We start from the raw sequence: 26,528 nt of genomic DNA, 5'->3' as shown, positions 1-26,528 counted from the left end.
CTGAAGAGGATTATAATCAGCGCAAGACCCGAATCCAGTAGATTCGAAGATATTGGGCAGAACAGTGGTACAAATACAGATTCGTGACCAAGGAATATGCTGAGAAGAGTGCTATCAAAAGTCCTTGGGGTGATATTCTCTTCTGAGGCCTTCCACCCAAGAACAAAGCTGAAGCTATTGCTCAGGGTTTCTATCCCTGTATGGTCCGTGGACCTCAGCCTGAAGATGCCGACCCATCATCATTGCTATGGTGTCATGACGATAATCTCTTCAAGCGCAACTTCCAGCACGCAAAGGCATTGGCCAAGGAAAACAAGAAGTCATTGGGACTAGACTTCAACCCTGGTCCTTCTGCTCCCCGGGCTGACGGCACACGCGATGTAGAACCCAATGTCATCGGTCCTTTCTACAACCTTGAAGGTCTCATCACCCATATCATGGTTCAAGGGACTGCCGTGAATGAGCCTGCAGATGACGCTGAATCAGATGAAGCGCCTGCAGCGCCGAAGCCAAAGAAACTGAAGCAGCCAAAAGCTTCAAAGCCTGCCTCTGCACCAAAAATCTCATGGGCGAAGCCACTGGCCATTGCACCTCCTGAAGACAGTGTGCAGTCTGAAGATTTGTCACGCATCTCCAAGCCCCAGAAGGTCAAGATGCCTCTGCCACACACCGGCCAAGAACTAACAGCTGCTGCTATTCTGCGCAACGATGCCATTGATCTATCCACTGATGAAGATCTTGCAGATGACGCTCTTGAGCAACTGATCAAGAGCAAATAAGAAGCAGAAATCTTCAACAATTTGCCTCTCTTTGATGTGGCAATCATCCATGACTTCATTGATGAGTGGTTTGAAACGCCCAACCTCAGCTTCAAAGACCTGCAACTTCCCATTGGTCTCAGTGTCGCCTTCCATGGCGCCATTGCTTCAGAGCTAGCTCTAGCTCAACGCATCGTCGAACTGAAGCAGAAGATTGACTTTGAGAAAGCTCAGTTCAAGAAGCATATGGCCAAGCTCAGCGTACAAGAGGTCAAGAACTTTAAGCTCATGCTGCACGAGCTTAAAGAAGCCTTTCTCAAGAAGCATGAAGAAGCTCAAGGTTCTCGTGAGCGCATGAAGAGCCTAGCTGACAAGTGTGTGCAAGCCTACAATGAGGCTGAGAAGCGCAAGGCCCTTGGGCGTCCTGGCATCGACCCCAGGATGGCTGCAAAGAAGAAGAAGAAGCCCGCTATGGCCGAACCCGACGTACCAAGGAAGGAAGCAGATCCCATTGTCTTCCCAACTAGCATGACTGGCTCGAAGCCAAAGGCCCGGTCAACCGCTTCAGAGCTGAAGAAGACGAGGACCGCTGAGGCTGAAGCCAGAAAGAGGAAACATCCTGAAGCCTCTACTACTTCTCCCTCCAAGAAGAAGCGGAAGACCAAGAAGGAACGGGTTGCTCCCACAGAGCCCTTGATTGTTGAACCCATCTCCATGGTTCGCCCTGACGCTGAACCTCAAGAGCGTCAACTGACTGTCCATGAGCCTGCTTTCACAGAGGCTCATGAAGCTGAAGACTTTCCAGCAGCTGATCCCATCGCTGCTGAAGACATTGGTCACCATGACCATGTTGAAGATGATGCAGTTCTTCCTCAGCTCGAGCACCAACAGGTATCATCGCCTGTGCTAACGCACAGCGAGCTCATCAGCATTGGTCGTCCTCTGACGCCAATTGCTCAGGATGCATCATGGGCTGATCGCCCACAAGCACATGAGGAAGATGACTTTGAGGCCCAGCCAACTCCAACTCCACAGGCGTCGCCAGCGTTACGCAGGCTTCGCAAAGGACCAAGGCCTCCAGTCTCTGCGTCTGAAGCTAATACTACTGAAGACATTCCGGCTGCATCAGCCGATGAAGAAGAAACCCCCAAAGCTGCTACTCCCCCGTCCCACCAAGAAGCTGTTCTCGAGGAGAACGTGACTGTGACCGACCCTCCAGCTCGTCAAGTGGAGGTTGAGAATCTTGAGGCTGCCACCGACACCACTGACGCTGTCATGGCTGAAGCCAATGTGGAGCCTTCACCAACCCAAGCACCAGAAGTCAGTGAAGCCACTGATGCTACTGCTTCTGTTCCTGCGCCTGCTGCTAGTCCTTAGTTTGACTATCATGTTGAGCACAGGCCTCAGGTACAAAAGGCAATCCCTAGATTGCCCAGGTTTCCAGGTCCTACATCAGCACCTGGATCCTTCAATGTCAATGGCTTCAAAGCAGACAACACTTTCTTCAATAGCTCCAGGAACCCCTACTCAAGGGAAAGAATATCTTCTGATCGGTTCTGGAGCTATCCTCAGCGAAGCTATTACTCCTGCATTCTATACAATCAAGGTTGCATCTTTCCACATAAGCGTCTTGACATCGAAGCAATAGCTGGTCTGCCCTGTCTGGAAGAAGCTCTGGATTGCTTCAAAGAGGTTGGACTGTTGCCGTTTGTCACCGACCAAGAGCACTGGAATGAAGAGTTGCTGCTCCAATTCTATGCCACACTTCACATCCGTGGGTACAACAGAGATCCTAAGACTTGGGTCCTGGAGTGGATGACAGAAAATGTTCATCACGAAGCCAAAGCCTTTGATATCATTGAGCTCACTGGTCTGCCCACTCCTGGCAATCTTTATGAACCTGGCTGTTAGCTTCACAGTGAAGCTATGGAGAGCATCTTTCAGAAGCCTGAACCAAACATGAGTCAGATGCTCAGTATGATGAAGCCATTGCCACACGATGCTGCATATCCTAAGGAGTTCCTTGTTGAAGACCTTGAGTATCTGCCAAGGACTATTTATCACATCATAAGGCGAACTCTCTGGCCCATCAAAGGACATTCTCCACATGCCAAGCTGGAAGGTGCAATGAAGACTTTGGTCTTCTATATTCTTCATGGCAAATGCTTCAATGCATAGGACTTCTTCATCCGCCAACTTGCTGCATCAGGCTCGGATCTTTTTGGCTTGAAGTTCTACGCTCCATGGATAATGCGGCTGATTAAACTCCACTCCGCTATCTCATATCAGCCGTCTGCTCGCAATCATTGGATCTTTCTGCCTGATGTGGATATGTCTGTTGAAGCCATTTATCCTGAGCCTGCCAAGGAACCTCTAAGTCTTCAGAATGCGGAGCATCAAAGTTTTTCTCAAAACATTGAAGGAGTTGAAGCAGTCACTCGTGTGTATCCTTTGGCTGGAACTACACGTGCACCACATCCTGCCCTTACTGAAGCCACCGATAGCACAATTGCCCAACGACCCAAGAAGCGCACTCGTGTTCTCAATGACCAAGAGCTTCTGGTGGCTCTTCATCAGAAACAGGATAGGCATCATGACTGGCTGAAGCGCTAAATGCAAAGCCTCTTGGTATGTCAACCGCATTCATAATCTTGCCACCAAGAATGCCTTTGTTGCCCATGAAACCTCTCGACGCACATGGAAAGGGCTGACGCTGATGTGCTCTGAAGATGATCTTCAAGAGGATGGCTTCTCTGAACGCTTCAAGTTTGACTCCACACCTCCTCGAAGGGCAGTGCTGCGACGAACTCCATCTCTTGAAGACTCTGAGTTCTCTTCCTCTGCTGCAACTGTGAATGCCAGAGTGATCGAGGATGAAGACGATGCTACTTCACCGCCACCTCCTTCAGCACGCTTCGACACTGCTCCAAGTTCTTCTGCACCGCCGAACACCACCGATGACCCTGCTGCTTCACCTACTCTTCATGGGAACGAGTAGATGCTCCATGTCTTCAAACCTTTTTGGTCCTTACTGACAAAAGGGGGAGAAGCATAAGAGCTTGATAGTCTTCAAGCGGGTCCATATGGGCGGTTGCTTATATTTTGCTTCGTGTTTACAACTCTCGTTTTGATACATTTGGTTCTTTGAGTTGTAACACTTAAACTCGATGGTCGTCTGCTACTTATTTGCCACTTTGTGATGCGATGATAAATTCCGCATGCGACGATAAATTCCGCACTTAGATCATTTTGCAGACGTCCATTTTCCATTATGCATGTCATTATCTTCACATACCTTCACATGCATATGATTGTCATCATAAGTTGAAGAGGATCTCCACAAGTACAACCTGCCATGTGCATTTGCATTCCAAAAGCAAATTACTTATATGCACATCTTCAGGGGGAGCCCTCAAGCTTATGAAGACAATTCCCTATCCTCTTACAATTTCACATATTATATTCCCCGTTGAAAACTTCAACTAGTTTGTCATCAATCACCAAAAAGGGGGAGATTGTAAGTGCATCTAGTGCCACCCCTAGTTGGTTTTGGAGTATTGACGACAAACCTAGTTGAGGGACTAATGTGTTTGTGAGAATTGCAGGATAACACAGGTAGAAGTCCCTCATTGATTCGGTTTTCCTACCAGAGATGACCCCTAAAAATGTATGAAGACATTGATGTCAAAGGTGGTTTATGAAGATATTCTCATTGAAGACTATGACAAGAGAAGACATCGCATGAAGCCTATGGAGCTCGAAGACTTAGATCTTTCGTAGTTCTGTTTCTTCTTTGTTGAGTCATAGGAACCACCGTACTGTTAAGTGGGGTCCAAGAGAACCAGTCAGAATGACTGAAGTGATGCTTAACCAAAACCTATGTCTTCGAGTGAAGACTATGAGAGCGAATCTTGTCCAGAGTCGGACAAGTCAGCTTTGCTTGTAGCCCAAGTAAAGTTGCCGTGTGAGTTTGAAATCTGACCGTTGGAACACGTGTCAGTTCCTTAGTGACCCAGGGTCATTTCGGACAAATCAGGTCGGGTTGCCTAGTGGCTATAAATAGCCCACCCCCTACAACCATAAACGGTTGGCTGCTCAGAGTTAGAGTACGGCTTTTGTCGTTTGAGAGCAACCCACCTCGAAGCCTTTGAGAGAGAATTCCTTGCGAGGATAAAGCCCTAACCACCCAGAGCCAAAGAGTGTTAGGCATCACTTAAGTCTTCTTGTCTGTGTGATCTGAAGACTTATTACACTTGAGGACTGTGAATCCTCCAGCCGGTTAGGCATCGCGTTCTGAGCATCCAAGAGACATTGTGGATCGCCGGTGAACGAAGTCTGTGAAGGTTTGGGAGTCTACCTTGAAGACTTACCAGAGTGATTGGGCGAGGTCTGTGTGACCTTAGCTCAAGGGGAATACGGTGAGGACTGGGTGTCCTGAGCTACGTGTTCAGGACTGGGTGTCCGGAACTGTGTGTCCTTAGGTTTAAATACCTAGCCGCCCTAACCAGACGTACAGTTGTCACAGCAACTGGAACTGGTCCAACAAATCATTGTCTTCAACGAGTCACTGGTTTCATCCTTCCCTTCCCTTTACTTACTGTTGGTCCTTGTGAAGTCATTGTATGATTGCACTATCTTTTGTCTTCACTGAGTGACTGCGTGTTCTGTTTGGCTTCATAATATCTTCCTACCTGATCCGCACTACATTGCTGCTATTAGTCATTGTGCTTTCACTTCATTGAATACTTGACTATGGTTTGCCTAGTGTAGTCTACCTTCCGCTGCATGGTAATAGGTTTATTTCTATCGATTGTCTTTGAAACTTCCACGTTTTGAAGACTTTCATAAAAATCGCCTATTCACCCCCCTCTAGTCGATATAACGCACTTTCATTCCCAGCTGTCGTCGACAAGGTCAACCCGGCTCCGACAGGGGAGCACCGACAACGGCACGTCAGAGGCTCGTTCTGGCGATGGTAGTGGTTGTTCAGTGCTCTCAGAATCTCAATGAAATTTTGTTATGTTTAATATGCTTTGTACTTCCAACGAACTTTGATAATGTCTCGAAGGTGTCATATACTTCAACACTAGATCGCAGATCATCCTAGAGAAATTCTCTCAGCTTGTAGGTATATGCTAGCCACGGGAATCGTCGTGCTTCATCAACATCTACTTCTTCCGTTGTGTGGACTATTAGTGCGATTTTCATTATCTGTACCACTATAGTGATTCTGGGCATGTTCACGTGTAGTTATTTTTTTGTTGCATACCACGTTCCCCTACAAAGAATTCACCGCCAAAACTTACTTAAGTCACAAGTTAATAGAAGAGGAACCTCTATATCCAACAAACAAGTAAAGGAAAGCAATGACACAAGGAAAATTCATCATCGAATCCTTGCGGGAGATGAAGGTCTTGGGAGTTAGTTCTTCCCCAATCCGAAGAGAGGAGGGCTTGAAATTCGGAGAAACTCTTCTCCACGCAAAAGGTTTTTATCCCCTTGGGAAGGTAAATTGAGCAAATCTCTCTCGAGTTTTTAGTTTATGCTTTGCTAACCCTTGGTCTAAGGAGGTGTACAGTTTAGTCTGGTAACAAAGGGGATTCGTGGGACAAAGAGATACATTGTCAAGGATCTGTTGACTATCCGCACGCAGCTAGCCAGAGAGTCTGGCTCCATTTAGCCCAGACAGTCCTACCCCTAGAGCGGACTCAACTTTGGGCTGGTGCGGGCGTTGGGTGGTTGGCATAGTCGGACAATCCGGGTCCATTATGGATGGACGGTTTGACCCCTGGTGCCAAGGAAGAGCGCGAGGGACCATACAAGATGCAGGGGTGTCTGGTTGTTGGAGCTGACAGGGGGTTGGACAATCTGGGTGGCTAATGTGTGGATCTGGACAAAGAGATACATGGCCAGGGGTCTATTGACTATCCGCATGCAGCTAGCCAGAGAGTCTGGCTCCATTTAGCCCAGACAGTCCTACCCCTAGAGCGGACTCAACTTTGGGCTGGTGCGGGCGTTGGGTGGTTGGCATAGTCGGACAATTCGGGTCCATTATGGATGGAAGGTTTGACCCCTGGCGCCAAGGAAGAGCGCCAGGGACCATACAAGATGCAGGGGTTCTGGTTGTTGGAGCTGACAGGGGGTTGGACAATCTGGGAGAGACTGCCCAGGTGCTCTCGCCCTAGACCATACACATGCCGAACTATCTTGCCTCCTGGCTAGGGCAATCGTTCCTCCTCTATCCTCGTATGTGACTTGGCCTTCTGAAGAGCATGGTGCCCCCATGTTTGGTTTCTATAATTAATGACAATACTTATGGACTAATGGTTGCTTTGAATTATTCTTGAAGGGTTCTCTATAGGCGATGTTTGAAGACCATATGTCGGCTTCAAGGTTGAATGTAGAATATTGTTTGATGGCCAAGGTGTTGGTCAGAGAGTTATCCCAAGATTGGTCGTGTGAGAGTTGAGCCTATTGCAAGCGTGTCTTGAAGAACAAGATTGTGTGAGCATTCATGTTTAATTACCTTCAAGACATCATCTTAAGATAGAAGATAAGATACAAGGTTGATCAAGTCAAAGTACAAAGAGTGGATTCAAGTTGATCAACACACAAAGCGTAGCAAATGTACCAGAGGGATATTTAGGTGATTTGTATCATGGCCAGATTATACTTTGTAAAGTTCTATTAGATCTCATCAAAGAATCCCATGGTACATGAAGCATTACTAGCTCTGTGAACTCATACACCACCACTGATCTATATTGACGATAACAGGTGTCATTTGAGGTCGAGGACTATATGATATTCTATGTTGTCTCAGTGATCACTTGAGATTCAATGAAAGAGAGGATCAACTATAGACCCCATTTAGAGGCAATGAGCAGTCCCCACTGAGCTTGAGCAGTACAGTCAAAGGATTGTGTTGTGCGAAGTCACGGCGTAGCGTGATCCAGAAGATTATCATCGAGATGAAAGCTTGCCTCATTCTGGTGATAATTGACTTAAGTTCAATGGTTAGATCTCACCCGTTATGTATGATATTTTCATTTGATTCATGCCTATTTTCGTACCTACTTTTATCTATATTTTTTGGCAACGTTATTATTGTTATTATGACTACCTATTACACTCTCAGTGAAGCCAGTTGTCTGTCTCTAGACTGTTGGAGGGGGGGGCGTAGAGGTGAAAACATCACCGCAGACGTCCGAATGAGCATGATTGATATTCTTGTCGATTTTTTATGGAATATTGGGTCGTGAATTTATTGGCAAAATCAATTCCAATGTGCATCGGATAGATGTCGAGGGACCAAAATGAGCTCACACCCGTACGCAGGCATGCGGGTCACGACTGCCCTTAGTGAGAGACTCGGATAGGTCGGCTTGGATGAGCTTCCATAGCGAGTACCAGGAAGCTAATTATCGCGGGTGGAGGGTTGCATTACCAATCGCTCTCATGCGGTAGTTCTGAGGATCTCCGTCTTATTTAAGAAATGGATGCGTTAGTCGATGGTTTCTAAGACTGACAAGTAACATGCGGGGGTAGTATGAGGGAAGGCATGAAGAATCCTGTAGCAATATGGAAAGTTAGACTAGTGACACACGAGTTTACGAGATTCAGGCCATCACTGGAGGAAGGAACATCCCGACGTCTCGCGCGAGGAAGCGCGGTCGACAGGTGTCCACTATCATGAGGGATAGCGACACGTTGGCTCCAGCGAGGATGTGGGTGGAGCTTATATAGAGATGCGCGAGGACTACCGAAACGTCCCACGTACCGTTACAACAGAGCGTTGCAATAGATAGTATCATTAAGAGTGATAGCACCTTACTCGAAGGTGACCAAGGAGGCAGCACATAAAATTATGTATCCAGTGGGAACTATGTGTATGGTCAATGTAAAATGTAAGGGTGCAGAGGAGGTCTAGAGAGTGCCGAGCCGTTGTTGCGTTCACACGCGCGTCTCATGAATGAGTCTTTCCAACTGTCGTCCGCTGTAGGTCAACTATATCTGCCAACGGTCGAAGTGTCACCTTTGACTATCTTTCCCGAGTGGTATATGCCTATCTTGGTGCGCCACTGTGGATTGGACGCGTACTCCCTTCGAATGCTTTTCTGGCTTTCCCTAGGTGCGGCAGCCCAAACGGCGCTTGGGCGAAGAGGACCCGTTCCTACATCGCTCAAAGCCTTATATGAACCTACCTCTGAGAGTACATAGCTTCATCATTATACCCCCGATGTTCGGGGCCTTGAGTGGAAGAACGGAGTGAGTGTAAATCTCGCCTCCGACTTTCAAAATTGTTTCCAGTGAGTTCGCGGAGCCGTCTTTCATTTAGCCGACCAAGCCACGCAACAACAGCACCATGATCATTCTAGCGTTCTTAATGTTCGCCGATCAGCGTCGCTTTGTAAATCCGAGTGGTCTGTGTTAGTTGTCTGCCAGACGGTGAATTATCTTGTGACTGCTGATAAATTGGAGCCAGATTTCGAGTCATCCTGGGACTTAGCATGTGCATGCGGAAAAGATCGATTTAAGTCCAGTATGACAGGTGGCACTTGCTGCGCGCCGCATATGGTGGGAATTCGGCAAATTGGGGGATAGCGTGCTATGGAGGAGCACGATCGCAGTAAATTCGGCCGCACGAGGATTATGAGGCCAGAGCGTGCCTGCGATACTACGGAGTGCACACGCGAGTCATCGCCATGTACCTCGCCATCTGCGTCGATCTGTCTGCTGGGACTTTGAAGCTGGATCTTCCGCGATCCCTATATGGTTAGTCCACTTCGACGCAAGGGTCCAAACCGCCATAAGCGGCTCATATAGAGTGCCAGCATTCAAGAGGTGGTGACTCCGGATTTTGACCGATGCTGTGCGTTACCATTTCTCCCTCACACTTCTCCCTCTGCTTGTTCTCACCCAGCCAGTCCCGCGAGCGAGCGCGCCCATACAGTTTGAGCTCCACATCGCTCCTACGCGTCGAGGTGGCTGGTCTAACTGAGGACTGTCTGGGCGTTAATGCGAGGCTCTGCCGGTACTCAAGGGACGTACATGCGCGATGAGAACGGTGGGCCCTGGCTAAGCCTGCGCGGCGAACAGGGAAAGTGTCACGGGTGCCAGGACCCGAGAAGGCGAAGGGAATGAGGCTCCAGAACAGAAATGGGTATCATTGCTGGGTAAATCAGACTCCTGTGCGTGCGGATAGTCAACAGATCCTTGACAATGTATCTCTTTGTCCCACGAATCCCCTTTGTTACCAGATCATAAACTGTACTCCTCCTTAGACCAAGGGTACGTAGCAAAGCATAAACTAAAAACTCGAGAGAGATTTGCTCAATTTACCTTCCCAAGGGGATAAAAACCTTTTGCGTGGAGAAGAGTTTCTCCGAATTTCAAGCCCTCCTCTCTTCGGATTGGGGAAGAACTAACTCCCAAGACCTTCATCTCCCGCAAGGATTCGATGATGAATTTTCCTTGTGTCATTGCTTTCCTTTACTTGTTTGTTGGATATAGAGGTTCCTCTTCTATTAACTTGTGACTTAAGTAAGTTTTGGCGGTGAATTCTTTGTAGGGGAACGTGGTATGCAACAAAAAAATAACTACACGTGAACATGCCCAGAATCACTATAGTGGTACAGATAATGAAAATCGCACTAATAGTCCACACAACGGAAGAAGTAGATGTTGATGAAGCACGACGATTCCCGTGGCTAGCATATACCTACAAGCTGAGAGAATTTCTCTAGGATGATCTGCGATCTAGTGTTGAAGTATATGACACCTTCGAGACATTATCAAAGTTCGTTGGAAGTACAAAGCATATTAAACATAACAAAATTTCATTGAGATTCTGAGCGAATCACTGCGGAACCTCTTTTAGCGAGCATACCACTCTCACCACTTGCAATCGCACCATATGTACCATCGTATAATTCTTGTCTGAGACCATCATGGTCGTCCATATCGATGGGGCTGAGAACTTCTGAGTTGTAGAGCCACAGCTAGGGGTTACTGTAACAACGCCTCTACATGTTGTCACTCATGCCAGTCTAAAAAAGTCTCAGCGTTTGGAGTACAAGATATTGACATAACAAAATTTTCATGCGCGGAGTAAGAAAGGCCATATCTGCCGAGTAAGGAACGAGAGGAGTGCACCAGCTGAGGGTATCAATATGCCGCCGAGCGGGTTACTTCGAGGATTCAGATGAGACGTGCCCATCTAGACGTTGTCGCGATACCATGTGCGGAGGTGCGCCTTCCCGACTTGTCGGATCGCGGTCGCGGTAGGTGTTGGACAGTCTCGACGCTCGGAGACGACCTTATGCTAGGAATATGCAAGAAAAGTGGTTACTCAGCCGACTCCAGGTCAGTCGAGTAGCATAGAAGGCGGCGAGCGAGATGGATAAAATAGGCCATTTTTTTGGGATACTATCGATAGATCGAGCTTTCTCGCGATAGAATGAGTGGGAGATGGACGTCTGAACCCCGGATGCCACAGCAAGAGAAAATGATAAGAACAGGATATTCACAGCAAAGTTCGTCGATATGACTCTACAAAGTGAACTAGACAGCTATATTGATGGTAACAGCAATAGTTGGATAAGATAATTTGTAACGAGTGCCACAGCGAAGGAATAACGAAAAGTAAAGTAAGGAAGTCAAGGTGGCACCACATCCAATCTTTGTAAGGCGAAACAGGACAAAGCCCTAAGAAAAACTCTTAAAATCGCACTGATTATGTAAGAGCCGCTCCCACTGGAGACACAATGGGAATTATCTCAAGTTCTAAGAAGTGACTATAAGCACTACGTATATTGACTCAATCCACACCACATATGATTCCGCCAGTTCGCACGGATTGATCTAGTTGTGAGTAGAATTTGGTATTCGTGGAGTGGACGGTGCTGGTGGGGTGTAGCCGGAGTAGATACATATTGAGACAAAACATCCCACTTGGGGTATGATTACCGTTCTATTGCAAGCATCACAGCCAAAATGAACAAACAAAAAAGTATTAAGGTAGAACAGCTCCAACTAACTCCAGTGAAGTGACAGAATCTCGTGCACCAGATCAATCGTGCCACCATCAGTTGGTTTAATATGGAGACTAAATGACTTCCTAGACAAGGACACCAAACACGTGAAAGTAAATTAGGGAGAAGGAAGACTAAGATAGTTGACTAGGAGATGATTGCTATGGATGAAAACGGAAACCGAGTAATGAATTGTAGTGTCCGCTATATGATTCGGTTTTCCATAGCCAGAGGCGACCCCCCTAAAAAAGTTGTTATGAAGCACCTAGTGAAAAGTCATCAAAACGGTGATTGATGAAGCACTTCGACATTGATGAGGACTGTAACAAGGAGAAAGACATGTCGCGGTGAAGACTTATTGTAAAGCGTGAACGACTTGTAGATGGTTTGCGTCGCCTTACCACTTTTCTTCTTATCGTATGAGTTCTCCGATAGAAAGAACCAACCGCTACTGTTCAAAAAGGTGGGTCCCTAAGAAACACGTTGAAAGCCCCAGTCCTACAGAATGAACCTGAACACGTGCACCACTTAACTCTAACAATCTCCTACCGTTGAATGTTCCCTTCTGAGCGATATGGAACGAATGAGAGCAAACTTCATAATCGCAGAGGCTTGGATAAGTCATCGACACTTCCCGCTATGGGTAAAGCCTCAAGTACAAGTTGCCGTGTGTGTTGAAATCTGACCGTTGGAACACTTCGGCTCAATTCCTTACCTCTAGAAATCACCAGGGCTCATGGAGTGTTCTAAAGACAAATCAGGTCGGGTTGCCCCTAGTAAGAGCTAGAGGAATGAAAGCCCTCCACACTCCACCCAACTGAAACTTTCGTTCCTTAGTGACCCAGGGTCATCCACAGGTCGGGTTGCCTAGTGGCTATAAATAGCCCACCCCCTAACCATAAATTGGTTGGCTGCTCAGAGTTAGTGCACGGCTTTTGTCGTTTGAGAGCAACCCACCTCGAAGCCTTTGAGAGAGAATTCCTTGCGAGGATAAAGCCCTAAACACCCAGAGCCAAAGAGTGTTAGGCATCACTGAAGTCTTCCTGTCTGTGTGATCTGAAGACTTATTACACTTGAGGACTGTGAATCCTCCAGCCGGTTAGGCGTCACGTTCTGAGCATCCAAGAGTCATTGTGGATCGCCGGTGAACGAAGTCTGTGAAGGTTTGGAAGTCTACCTTGAAGACTTACCAGAGTGATTGGGCGAGGACTGGGTGTCCTTAGCTCAAGGGGAATAAGGTGAAGACGCGGTCTGCTGAGTTGAATCTCAGCCTTCCTAACCAGACGTACAGTTGTCACAGCAACTGGAACTGGTCCAACAAATCATTGTCTTCAACGAGCCACTGGTTCTATCCTTCCCATCTCTTTATTTGTAGATTGGTCCTTGTGAAGTCATTGCCTGTTTGCATTATCGATTTTTCTTCACTGTGTGACTGCTTGTTCTGATTGGCTTCATACTATCTTCCATCCTGATCTATACTGCCTAGCTTCTATTAGTCTTTGTGCTTTCATTTCATTGAATACTTGACTATGGCTTGCTTAGTGTAGTCTACCTTCCGCTGCCTGGTAATAGGTTTATTTCTATCGTTTGTCTTCGAAACTTCCATGTTTTGAATACTTTCATAAAAATCGCCTATTCACCCCCCTCTAGTCGATCACTAGCACTTTCAATTGGTATCAGAGCAAGGTACTCCCTTGTTCTGTGTGATTCGGTTTAACCACCTGGAGTTTTAGCTATGTCGACTGCAGGGATAATCAAAGTCTCCGCTGCGTGCCCAGTCTTCGATGGAACTGAATATCCCTACTGGAAGAATAAGATGCGCATGCATCTGAAGCCATTGATGTCGACCTCTAGTTATGTCGTCAAGAATGGCGTTCCCAAGGCTGGTGAAGGTGTCACCGCTGCTGATGTCAAGAAGTTCATTCAACTGGATTCCACTGCCAAGAACATCATCTGTGGTCATCTGACCAAAGGACAGTATGGCCGTGTGAGTGCTCTGGAAACATCAAAGCTAGTCTGGGACTGGCTCTCCAAGGTCAACGAAGGCGTCTCAACCCAGAGAGATCAAAGAATCAGTGTCCTTCGCAACCTCTTCAACCGCTTCAAGAGAAACGACAATGAGAATGTTCAGCTCACGTTTGATCGCTCACTGACATCACAGATGAGCTTCAAGCCCTCGGCGCTACTGAAATCACCAAGCATGAAGTCGACAAGACACTCCTGAGATCACTTGACAGCTCGTTTGACACCCTAGCCCTGATGATACAAGAACGCCCTGACTTCAAGACACTCGATCCATCTGACATACTTGAAAGGCTCAACACACATGAGTTTCAGCTTTCTAAGAAAAGAGACATCTACGGTCCCAACTATGGGCGAACTCGTGCTTTGAAGGCAAAAGCTGTATCCTCATCTGAAGAAGAAGAAGAGCAAGGAATATGATTCTGATGACAAGAAGAAGAAGAAGAAATACTCAAAGTCTTCTTCCAAGTCTTCATCACACAAGAAGAGCTCATCTGGCAAGGCTCGTGCGTTTATTGGCAAGAAAATTGGATTTAGAGGAGGAGTCTGCTTCTGAAGAGAGCGGAGGTGGAGTCTGAGGAGGAGTCCGATTCTGGCGTTGCAAGTCTGGCTACAGCCTACATTGCCAAGTCCATCTTCAACATTAAAGACAATGACTTCATCACCGACGCCGATGCTGATGACCAGGACAACTCCGCTCCCACCTACTGCTTCATGGCAAGTGGTGCCAAGGTAAACTCACGCACTACTCACTATCAAACATCCAGTGAAGATGACTCTGATTGTGGTTCCAAACCCAGCTACAAAACACTTGCTAAATTGCAACTGAACAAACAAGAAAGCTATGGAACATATTCAAAAACTATTAGACAAAAGCGATGACCTGTTAGACGCTGAAATGACTCGATCTCAGTCCTTAATTGAAGACATAAAAAATCTTCATGTTAAGTGTGAGGAACTTGAAAGTCGTCATGAAATGCTCTCAACAACTCATGAAAAGCTTTCCTATGATTATCTTCAAAGGAAGCAAGATCTTGAGAAATTGAGAGCAGCTCATGAAGATCTTCAAAAGGAAAACGAGTCGCTTCGCGCCAAACAGATTAGTTCCGCTCAGGAAGGATTTGAACCACCATGTCTTAAATGCATTGAGCGTGACAACGCTACTTCTGTTGCTGGATGTTCCACTGCTACTACTGTTGCAATATCTTCAACTGTTGATGTGGTAACTAACCCCTCTGCTGAGGATGCCACTGCTATTGCTGATGAAAAATGCTAGGTTGAAGACATTGCTTGAAACAGGGATGTACAAAAGTCTCAAAGGGCATCAGACACTATGTGATGTCCTCAAAAGACAGATCCTGAACCGAAACCCTAGGAAAGAGGGTGTTGGGTTCGAAAGGAAAATGAATGCTGATGGCTCATACTGGAAACCTGAGCAATACCCCAAAACCACATGGGTTGCCGCAAAGGAACCTTCAGTGGATCCATCCACCCTATCTGGCTTCACTTGTGCTAATCCCATTGTTATTGATGAATCCTTTGATGCAAACTATAAACTGTTTAAGAATCAGAATGGTGAAGTGTTTGCCAGGTATTGGTACTAAATGCAGGTATGGGCCACCTATGAAGAAGGTCTGGGTTCCGAAAAAGTGTCTGGAAAATCTTCCTGTGTATGTCGTCATGACACCACAAGTGAAGAAGACAAACCCCAGACCACGGGCTTCATATGGTCCAAAGGCTTCATACAGACAGAGGACTCACCTGAGTCGCACTAACGCAAATGTTTTGCAGGGAAACCATACTCAGGCCTATGAATATGAGCGCATTTCATCAAACCGCCATGTTCATAAGACCAAGAACTACTCTGCTTATTCTTATGAGTACTATTGTCCACCTGCAAGACTATTTGCTAGGGCTCCAAAGCCAAACTCAGATGCTGCACTTAGACTCATTGCTTCAAAGCCACCCTTGAAGATGTGGGTGGCTAAGAAAGCTTAACTCTCTTTTGCAGGGAAGGGTCTCCAGCCGAAAATCAAATGTGTCTGAAGCTATTGCTGGGGACCTTAAACATCTTGTAGGGCGCAAGATCAAATGCCCAAATGGTCATATTATGTATTTTGTTCCTGAGTCGCTTGCTACTTGCCCTATCAGTCCTAACCTCGATCTAAGCTTTCATAATCCACTTGCTCGTCAAATGTTTATGCTTCACAATTCTCTTCGTGAAGCCTATCCCCAAACTGCACTGTAGGGTATGACACCAGCTGCTTCAGAATGGATTATTGATAGTGGATGTACTAATCACATGACTGGCAAGCGAAGTCTTCTCATGGACTCAACCTTACGTCCATATGACAAGAGTCACGTCACATTTGCTGATACTGGTAAAAGCAAGGTATTGGGTCTAGGAAGAGTTGCAATCTCAAGGGATCAGCACATGGATAAAGTGATACTTGTTGAATCCCTTGGTTTCAACTTAATGTCTGTCTCAATGCTTTGCGATTTAAACATGATTGTGATGTTTGGAAAATATCGTTGCCTTGTTCTAATGGAATCTAACAAATCTCTAGTCTTTGAAGGGTATCGGAAAGATGATTTGTACATGGTAGATTTCTCAGCAGGACCACAACTTGCCGTATGTCTTCTTGCAAAAGCTTCAGAATGCTGGCTCTGGCATCGGAGGCTAGGGCATGCTGGCATGAGGAACTTGCACACTCTTGCAAAGAAGAAGCATATCATAGGCATCGAGGGCGTCAAGTTCAAGAAGGATCACTTATGCGGTGCCTGCGAAGATGGAAACATGACGAGGGCCAAGCATCCCTCGAAGACAATCATGACAACGACTCAACCCTTCGAACTGCTACACATGGACCTCTTCGGTCTCACTCACTACTCAAATCTTACTACTACTGCTTGTCTCTATGGCTTCATCATTGTTGATGATTATTCAAGATATACATGGGTGCATATAATTCTCTACAAGACTGAAGTGCAGGATGTCTTCAGACGTTTCGCCAATCGAGCCATGAACAACTATGGCGTCAAGATCAAGCACATCAGAAGTGACAATGGCACTGAATTCAAGAACACCGACCTTGACACTTATCTTGATTCTTTGGGCATCACTCATGAGTTCTCAGCTCCATACATGCCGTAGCAGAATGGCATCGTGGAACGCAAGAACAGAACACTCATTGAGATGGCCCGGACGATGCTCGATGAGTACAAGACTCCAAGAAAGTTCTGGCCTGAAGCCATTGATACCGCATGCCATATCATCAACCGTGTTTATCTTCACAAGCTTCTGAACAAAACATCCTATGAGCTCCTCACTGGTAAGAAGCCAAATTTCAGTTACTTCAGAGTATTTGGTGCCAGGTGCTGGATCAAGGATCCACATCACACTTCAAAATTTTCACCGAAAGCACATGAAGGTTTTATGCTTGGATACAGAAAGGATTCGCACTCCTATAGAGTCTTCAACCTCTTTCACTATAAAGTGGTTGAAACTGTGGATGTGCGGTTCGATGAGACTAACGGCTCGCAAAGAGAGCACCTACCAAATGTGCTAGATGAAGTTCCATCCAGTGAATCCATCAAGCTTATGGGAACTGGAGAGATCATACCGTATGAAGCACAGCCCGGAGAGGAACTCATCATCTCTGCACCTGATCAACCTGAAGACAATACTCAGCCTGAAGACAATCCCTCTAACAACGACAATGATCATCAAGAGCAAAATCTTCGTCCTGTTCATCCCCGTGTTGCAAATGAAGTACAGATTGAGAGAATAATTGACAGCATCAATGCACCTGGTCCACTCACTCGTTCAAGGGCAACACAACTAGTAGATTTCTGTGGGCACTTCGCATTCGTCTCAATATCTGAACCCAAGAAAGTTGATGAAGCCTTCATGGAACCTGAATGGATTCAAGCTATGCAAGAAGAGCTTCAACAATTTGAGCTGAATAATGTATGGGAACTGGTCAAGCGTCCTGATCCTCGTAAGAACAATATAGGCACTAAATGGATATATCGCAACAAGCAAGATGAGCATGGTCAAGTTGTCAGAAACAAAGCTCATCTCGTTGCTCAAGGATACACTCAAGTTGAAGGAATTGACTTCGATGAAACATTTGCTCCTGTGGCTAGGCTTGAAACTATACGCATACTGCTAGCCTATGCAAATCATCATAACATCCTTCTGTATCAAATGGATGTGAAGAGTGCTTTTCTCAATGGCAAGATTGAAGAAGAAGTGTATGTTGCACAACCGCCTGACTTTGAAGATCCAAAACATCCTGACATGGTGTATAAGCTCAACAAGGCATTTTATGGCCTCAAACAAGCCCCTCGTGCTTGGTATGACACACTCAAATATTTCCAGAAGAGCAAAGGCTTCAAACCTGGTTCCCTAGATCCCACACTCTTCACGAAGACATATGATGGTGAACTGTTTGTGTGCCAAATATATGTGGATGACATTATCTTCGGCTGCACTAATCAGAAATACAGTGATGAGTTTGGATACATGATGCAAGAGCAATATCAGATGTCCATGATGGGAGAGTTGAAGTTCTTCCTTGGTCTTCAAATACGACAGGAACACAACGACATCTTCATATCTCAAGAGAAATACCTCAAAGATTGCCTGAAGAAGTTTGGAATGCAAGACTGCAAAGGTTACACGACGCCAATGCCAGCTAAACACCATCTGGGTCCCGACGACAATGGTAAAGAGTTCGATCAAAAGGTATACCGCTCCATGATTGGTTCTTTGCTTTATTTATGTGCATCTAGGCCAGATATCATGCTTAGTGTTTGCATGTGTGCCTGATTCCAAGCGACACCAAAGGAATTGCATCACTTAGCTGTGAAGCGAATTCTTCGATATTTGGCTCACACCCCAACACTAGGATTGTGGTATCCAAAGGGATCAGAGTTTGATATAGTTGGATTCTCGGATGCTGATTATGCCGGTGACAAGGTGGATCGCAAGTCTACATCAGGCACATGTCACTTTCTGGGACGATTCACTTGTATGTTGGTCTTCAAAGAAGCAGAACTGTGTATCTCTCTCCACTGCTGAATCTGAATACATGGCTGCTGGATCTTGCTGCGCTCAGCTTCTATGGATGAAGCAAACACTCAAAGACTATGGCATTCATCTGAAGCAAGTGCCACTCTACTGCGACAACGAAAGCGCCATCAAGATTGCTAACAACCCAGTTCAGCACTCGAAGACAAAGCACATTGAAATTCGTCATCACTTTCTCAGAGATCATGTCATGAAGGAAGATATTGATATCATACACGTCAACACTGAAGAGCAACTGGCAGATATCTTCACAAAGCCCTTGGATGAGAAAAGGTTTTGCAAGTTACGGTGTGAGCTAAATATCTTGGAATCCTCAAATGTCCTGTGATCAGGCACACATCCTAACACTTATGCATGTTGATGACTTAGATGTGCAACACACGAAGTAAAGTATGTCTTCAATCAATGAAGACTTACATTCTAAGTGTGAATACATTAACGTGGAATTTGACTTCGGAGCGCCACGATAATTGTGCGCCGTGTCTGGGTCTAATACTTCCTATACGTGGGTAACGCCACCACCAAATTCTTCCCTTAGAAGTGTTTTTCATGGCGTTACATTTGCAAAGTCTTCGCATTTTGTTTGTCTTCAATGTTAACATGGCCTCATGTTTATCTTCAATGTACTGATTTGTTTCTGTCCTCTACAACATTCACTTATAGCTATGTCTTCACGTTGAATCTTTTGAACTAAGTGAATGTGATCGGACCCTAACCTTTCTATGCTCCTGTCTCAAGTCTATCTATCCAAATCATATGCATTCTATTGAAACTGTCAAATGTCTTCGCTGTGTCCTTGTCAGCAGGAGATACAGAGACAAACATTAAATCCTTTTTAAATGCTCAATCCTTTTGCCTGAAACCCGGAGAAGTGGGAACGACCACCCGACAATCCAGGCGTGCGTGGGAACGTGGAACAACCTCCAATGTGTTGCATGATCGCCACGTGTCCTTCAGATGTGAACCGCCAGGGGCACCTGTGTAATAACACTGTGCGTCCCTGTCTCCTATAAATACACGCCTCACCCCAGTCATTATCTCTTCTTCCACTCTCGCACAAACCCTAGCGCCACCGCTAGCCCTCGACGACGCCGGCGACGAAGCGCTTAGCTGCCGCGACCTCACCGACGCCGTCCTCACGCCGGCCGCGGACATCGTCTTCTCCGCCGTCGCCGTAGGTGTCCTCCGTCGCCAAGTTAGGGCACGGAAGATCGAACTGCTCGGCCTCCTCTCCCACTCCGTCTAGCAGTTCCTCGTGTGGTAAATAAAACCTCTTTTTACAGTCTTTTTGATCCGATAGATTCATCCTTTTCAACCACAAGTGGTTTCTATTCCCACAAGTTGGATCTATCTCATTCTGCATCTCATAGCATGCCTAGTATGTTCACTTATGCTTCACAAAGTAGTTAGATTCCTCACTTGTACTTATTCGTGGATTCGTACAAATCTGGAACCAACTCTCTACATATGAGTGAATGTCTTCGCACTATGAGGTCAATGTCTTCTAAACTAATTTATCTTCAAAATCTTCTGAGAATGCATATGACCTCTTCCCCTTCCCTCGCACCTTTAAAGCTGCCACAGGTACATGTCCGTGGGAGAATCCCTTGGTTCTCATAGTCTGCATTCATTTGCGAGTTCTTACAGCATCATATAAATTCTCCTGAAGCCAGTTCTTGTCTGACCAGTAGACGGAAGACTTTGACAGTGTGAAGCCTTTCAGTCTAAACTTCATGGCAACAGAAAAATTAGTAGGAAGGGTGGCAGACAGCACCGTGGAAACACTGCTAAGGACCTGCCACGATCTCTATGAGCTATACAAGTCAGATCCAGAAGAGACCTATGGAGAACGCAAGAACCGAATCCAATGGATTCGAAGACATTGGGCAGAGGAATGGTTCAAGTACAGATTCGTCACCGACGAATATGCTGAGAAGCGTCATCAAGGGCCGGGGAGATATATATACAAAGGTCTTCAGCCCAAGTCGAAGTCCGAAGCTATTGCTCAAGGCTTCTACCCCTGCATGATTCGTGGACCTCAGCCTGCTAATGCCGACCCATCCTCTCTGTTATGGTGTCGAGAAGATAATCTCTTCAAGCGCAACTATCAGTTTGCAAAGAACTCGCAAGGAAAACAAGAAGTCTTTGGGATTAGACTTCAACCCAGGCCCCTCTGCGCCACGTGCCGACGGCACACGAGAAGCTGAACCCAATCTTGTTGGGCCCTTCTACAACTTAGAAGGTCTCATCACTCACATAATGGTTCAAGGGGCAGACGTGGATCAACCTGCAGACGACGCTGATTCTGACGAAGCGCCTGCACCACCGAAGCCTGTGAAGCAAATGAAACCCAAGGCTTCAAAGCCCTCTTCAGTACCAAAGGCTTCAAAGCCCTCATCTGCACCAAAGGTCTCACGGGCGAAGGCCTCTGGCCACTGCACCTCCTGAAGCCAGTGTGCAGTCTGAAGATCTCTCACGCATCTCCAAGTCTGCCAAGTTGAAAAAGCCCATGCAACCCACTGGTCAAGCACTGACCCCTTGCTGTTTTGAGAAACGAGAATGACGCCATTGATCTGTCCAGCGACGACGATCTTGGCGATGACGCTCTTGAGCAGTTGATCAAGAGCAAGCAAGAGGCGGAAATCTTCAATGATCTTCCTCTCTTTGATGTGGAAATCTTAAACAAGTTTATTGATGAGTGGTTTGACAGCCCAGATGTCAGCTTTGATGATCTTCAGCTTCCATTGGCCTCAAGCGTCGCCTTCCATGGAGCCATTGCTCCTGAGCTGGCTCTAGCTCAGAAAATTGTTGGCTGAAGCATAGATCGATTATGAAGAAGCTAGTTCAAGAAGCACATGGCCAAGCTCAATGTTGAAGACATTCAAAACTTCAAGGTCATGATGCATGAGCTCAAGGAGGCATTCCACAAGAAACGAGAAGAAGCAAAAGGTTCTTGTGAGCGCATGAAGAATCTTGCTGCCAAATGTGTTCAAGGCTAGAATGAAGCTGAAAAGTGCAAGGCTTTGGGGCGACCAGGCATCGACCCCAGAATGGCTACCAAGAAGAAGAAGAAGCCAGCTATGGCAGAACCAGAAGCATCAAGGCAGGAAGAACCTCACATTGTCTTCCCAACCAGTATGACAGGCTCAAAGCCTAAGGTCCCCACAGTGGCTTCAGAATTCAAGAAAACAAGAGCAGCTAAAGCCGAAGCCAGAAAGAGCAAGACCAAAGCCACCACTGATGATGCTCCCCCAACCAAGAAAAGGAAAACAAAGAAGAGAGACCGGGCTGCCCCCACAGAGCCCCTTCATGTCAAGCCAATTTCTGTTGCTCGTCCTGCGTCTGAACATCAAGAGCGCCAGTTGATAGTTCATGAGCCTGCTTCCACAGAGGCTCCTGAAGATGAAGACAATCCAGCTGTTGACCCCACCGCAGCTGAAGACATTGGTCCCCACGACAATGTTGAAGATGATGAAGTCCTTCCTCAGATCGAGCACAATTTGGTATCATCACCTGTGCTCACGCACAGCGAGCTCATCAGCATTGGTCGTCCTCTGACGCCAACTGCTCAGGATGCATCATGGGTTGATCACCCACAACAACAAGACACCCTAAGTTCTCCCCAACCACAAGTCACCTCAGCAGTGCAAGATGACAATGACTTTGAGGCCCAGCCAACTCCATCTCCACAGGCGTCGCCAACGTTACGCAGGCTTCGCAAAGGACCAAGGCCCCAAGTCACTCTTCCGAGCATTCAAGAAGGAGAAGTCCCCCACCAATCTGTTGCACGTCAAGTGTTTCCAGAAGCCACTCCAACTGTGAACGCCTCTGAGTCTAAAGCCAAAACGGCTGAAGATATTCCGGCTGCATCAGCCGATGAAGAAGAAGCACCACGTGATGAAGAAAGAGTTGCTACACCACCAACCATTCCTGAAGTTGTTCTCGAGGAGAACGTGTTCAACCCTCCAGCTCCTGAAGTGGAGGTTACCAATACTGAGGCGGCCACCAACATCAACACTGAAAGCCAATGACGTTGTCATGGCTGAAGCTAATGTGGCGCCTGAAGCTAACGCACCACCAACAACACACTGCTGACGACACTGATGTCGTCATGCCCGAAGCGAATGATGAAGCACCTGAAGCCAATGTGGCCCCTGAAGCCAATGTGCACCAGACGTAATCATCCTCCTGAAGCTATTGTGCCACTTGCAGCCCATGTCAAGAAAATGCCAATGCTCCTGTACCCCCTCCAAGACCTCATACAATTGAGCTGGCATTTGATCGTGGTTCAGCCTGTTATGGTCCGATGGCCCAAAGAGAGAGATACCTGCTGCGGGTCCACAATTTGACTATCATGTCGAGCACAGGCCTCAAGTCCAGAAGCCCAAGCCAAGACTTCCAAGATTCCCAGGCACTGCAACCTCACCTGGGGTCTTCAATGTGAATGGCTTCGTGGCACATAACACCTTCTTCAACAGCGCCAAGAACCCTTACTCCAAACCTCGCATTTCATCGGATCGGTTCTGGAGCTATCAGCAGCGCAGCTACTATTCATGCGTCTTATACAATCAAGGGCGCATATTTCCACATATGTGTCTCGACACTGAAGCTATAGCTGGCCTGCCCTGTCTAGAAGAAGCGTTGGATTGCTTCAGAGACGCTGGACTCCTGCAATTTGTCACAGACAAGGAACACTGGAATGAAGAGCTTCTATTACAGTTTTATGCAACTCTTCACATTCGAGGCTACAACAGGGATCCAAAGACTTGGGTCCTTGAGTGGATGACAGGCAATGTCCATCATGAAGCCAAAGCTCTTGATATCATTGAGCTCACAGCCCTGCCCACTCCTGGTGAATACTATGAACCAGGTTGTCAACAACACCAGAATGCTTTGGAGAGCATTTTTCAGAAGCCAGAACCCAACATGAGCCAAATGTGAGCATGATGAAGCCTTTGCCTCACGACGCTGACTACCCATCTGAATTCTTTGTTGAAGACCTAGAGTATCTGCCTCGCACCATTTACCATATCATCAGAAAAACTCTATGGCCTGTCAAAGGACATTCATCTGCAGCGAAGCTTGAAGGAGCAATGAAGACTTTGGTTTTCTATATCTTCAATGGCATCAGCTTCAATGCTCAAGACTTCTTCATCAGGCAGTTGGCTGCATCTGGCTCCGACATTTTTGGTCTGAAGTTCTATGCTCCATGGGTAATGCGTCTTATCAAGCTTCACTCTGCCTTCAACTATCAGCCGTCTGCGCGCAATCATCTTGTATTCTTGCCAGAGGTTGATCTGTCTGTTGAAGCTATTTACCCAGAGCCTGCTAAGGATCCAATTTATCTTCACAATGCTGATCGTCAAAGCTTCACCCAGCCCATTGAAGGAGTTCAGGCAGTCTCTCGTGTTTATCCCTTGGCTGGTAACACACGTGCCCCTCGCGCTCAAACTGACGCCACTGGAAGCACCATTGCCCAAAGGCCTCGGAAGCGATCTCGTGTTCTCAATGACCGAGAGCTTCTCGTCGTGCTACATCAGAAACAGGATAAGCATCATGACTGGCTTAAGCGTCAGATGCAAAGCCTCTTGGTGGACGTCAATCGCATTCGCAATCTTGCCACCAAGAATGCCTTTGTTACACATGAAACCTGTCGGAGGTCTTGGAAGAGTTTGACATTGCTTAGTGCTGAAGCTGATCTGCAAGACGATGGCTTCACAGAAAGATTCAAGTTTGACTCAACTCCTCCAAGGAATGCTCACTTGCGTCGGACTCCCTCACTTGAAGACTCTGACTATTCGTCCTCAGCTGCGAAGTGAATGCCAGAGTCATCGATGACCAAGATGATGCCACTTCACCTCCTCCAACTTCAGCGCGTGTCGACACTGCACCGAGTTCTTCTGCACCACCGGACCTCAACGACGACCCTGCTGCTTCGCCTGCACCTCATGGGAACGAGTAGAGCTCTATGTCTTCAAACCTTTTTGGTCATTACTGACAAAAGGGGGAGAAGCATATGAGTTGATAGTCTTCAAGCGGGTCCATATGGGTGGTTGCTTTACTTTTTGCTACTTTTGCCAAGTGCTTACAACTCTCGCTTTTTGATACATTTGGTTCTTTGAGTTGTAACACTTAAACTCGATGGTCGTCTGCTACTTATTTGCTATTCTGTGATGCGATGATAAATTCCGCATGTGCGATGATAACTTCCGCACTTATCATTTTGCAGACGTCCATTTTTCATTATGCATGTCATTATCTTCTACATCAATCATGCATGATGAATTGTCATCATAAGTTGAAGAGGATCTCCACAAGTACAACCTGCCATGTGCATTTGCATTCCAAAAGCAAATTACTTATATGCACATCTTCAGGGGGAGCCCTTTGCCACTTATGAAGACAATACCTATCCTTTACAATTTCACATATTTTATTCCCCGTTGAAAACTTCAACTAGTTTGTCATCAATCACCAAAAAGGGGGAGATTGTAAGTGCATCTAGTGCCACCCCTAGTTGGTTTTGGAGTATTGACGACAAACCTGGTTGAGGGACTAATGTGTTTGTGAGAATTGCAGGATAACACAGGTAGAAGTCCCTCATTGATTCGGTTTTCCTACCAGAGATGACCCCTAAAAATGTATGAAGACATTGAAGTCAAAGGTGGTATGTGAAGACATTCACATTGAAGACTATGACAAGAGAAGACATCGCGTGAAGACTATGGAGCGCGAAGACTTAGTTGTTTCGTCGTTCTTTTTCTTCTTTGTGAGTCATAGGAACCACCGTACTGTTAAGTGGGGTCCAAGTGAACCAGTCAGAATGACTGAAGTGATGCTTAACCAAAATCCTATGTCTTCGAGCGAAGACAATGAGAGCAAATCTTATCCAGAGCTGGATAAGTCAGCTTTGCTTGTAGCCAAGTAAAGTTGTCGTGTGTGTTTGAAATCTGACCGTTGGAACACGTGTCAGTTCCTTAGTGACCCAGGGTCATTTCGGACAAATCAGGTCGGGTTGCCTAGTGGCTATAAATAGCCCACCCCCTACACCATAAATTGGTTGGCTGCTTAGAGTTAGTGTACAGCTTTTGTCGTTTGAGAGCAACCCACCTCGAAGCCTTTGAGAGAGAAATCCTTGCGAGGACAAAGCCCTAAACACCCAGAGCCAAAGAGTGTTAGGCATCACTGAAGTCTTCCTGTCTGTGTGATCTGAAGACTTATTACACTTGAGGACTGTGAATCCTCCAGCCGGTTAGGCGTCGCGTTCTGAGCATCCAAGAGTCATTGTGGATCGCCGGTGAACGAAGTCTGTGAAGGTTTGGAAGTCTACCTTGAAGACTTACCAGAGTGATTGGGCGAGGACTGGGTGTCCTTAGCTCAAGGGGAATAAGGTGAAGATGCGGTCTTCTGAGTTAAATCTCAGCCTCCCTAACCAGACGTACAGTTGTCACAGCAACTGGAACTGGTCCAACAAATCATTGTCTTCAACGAGCCACTGGTTCTATCCTTCCCATCTCTTTATTTGCAGATTGGTCCTTGTGAAGTCATTGCCTGTTTGCATTATCTATTTGTCTTCACTGTGTGACTGCTTGTTCTGATTGGCTTCATACTATCTTCCAT

The sequence above is a fragment of the Triticum urartu genome, chromosome 1 (genome assembly GCF_003073215.2).
Source record: "Triticum urartu cultivar G1812 chromosome 1, Tu2.1, whole genome shotgun sequence".
Lineage (NCBI taxonomy): Eukaryota > Viridiplantae > Streptophyta > Magnoliopsida > Poales > Poaceae > Triticum > Triticum urartu.
This window is presented reverse-complemented; position numbering follows the sequence as displayed.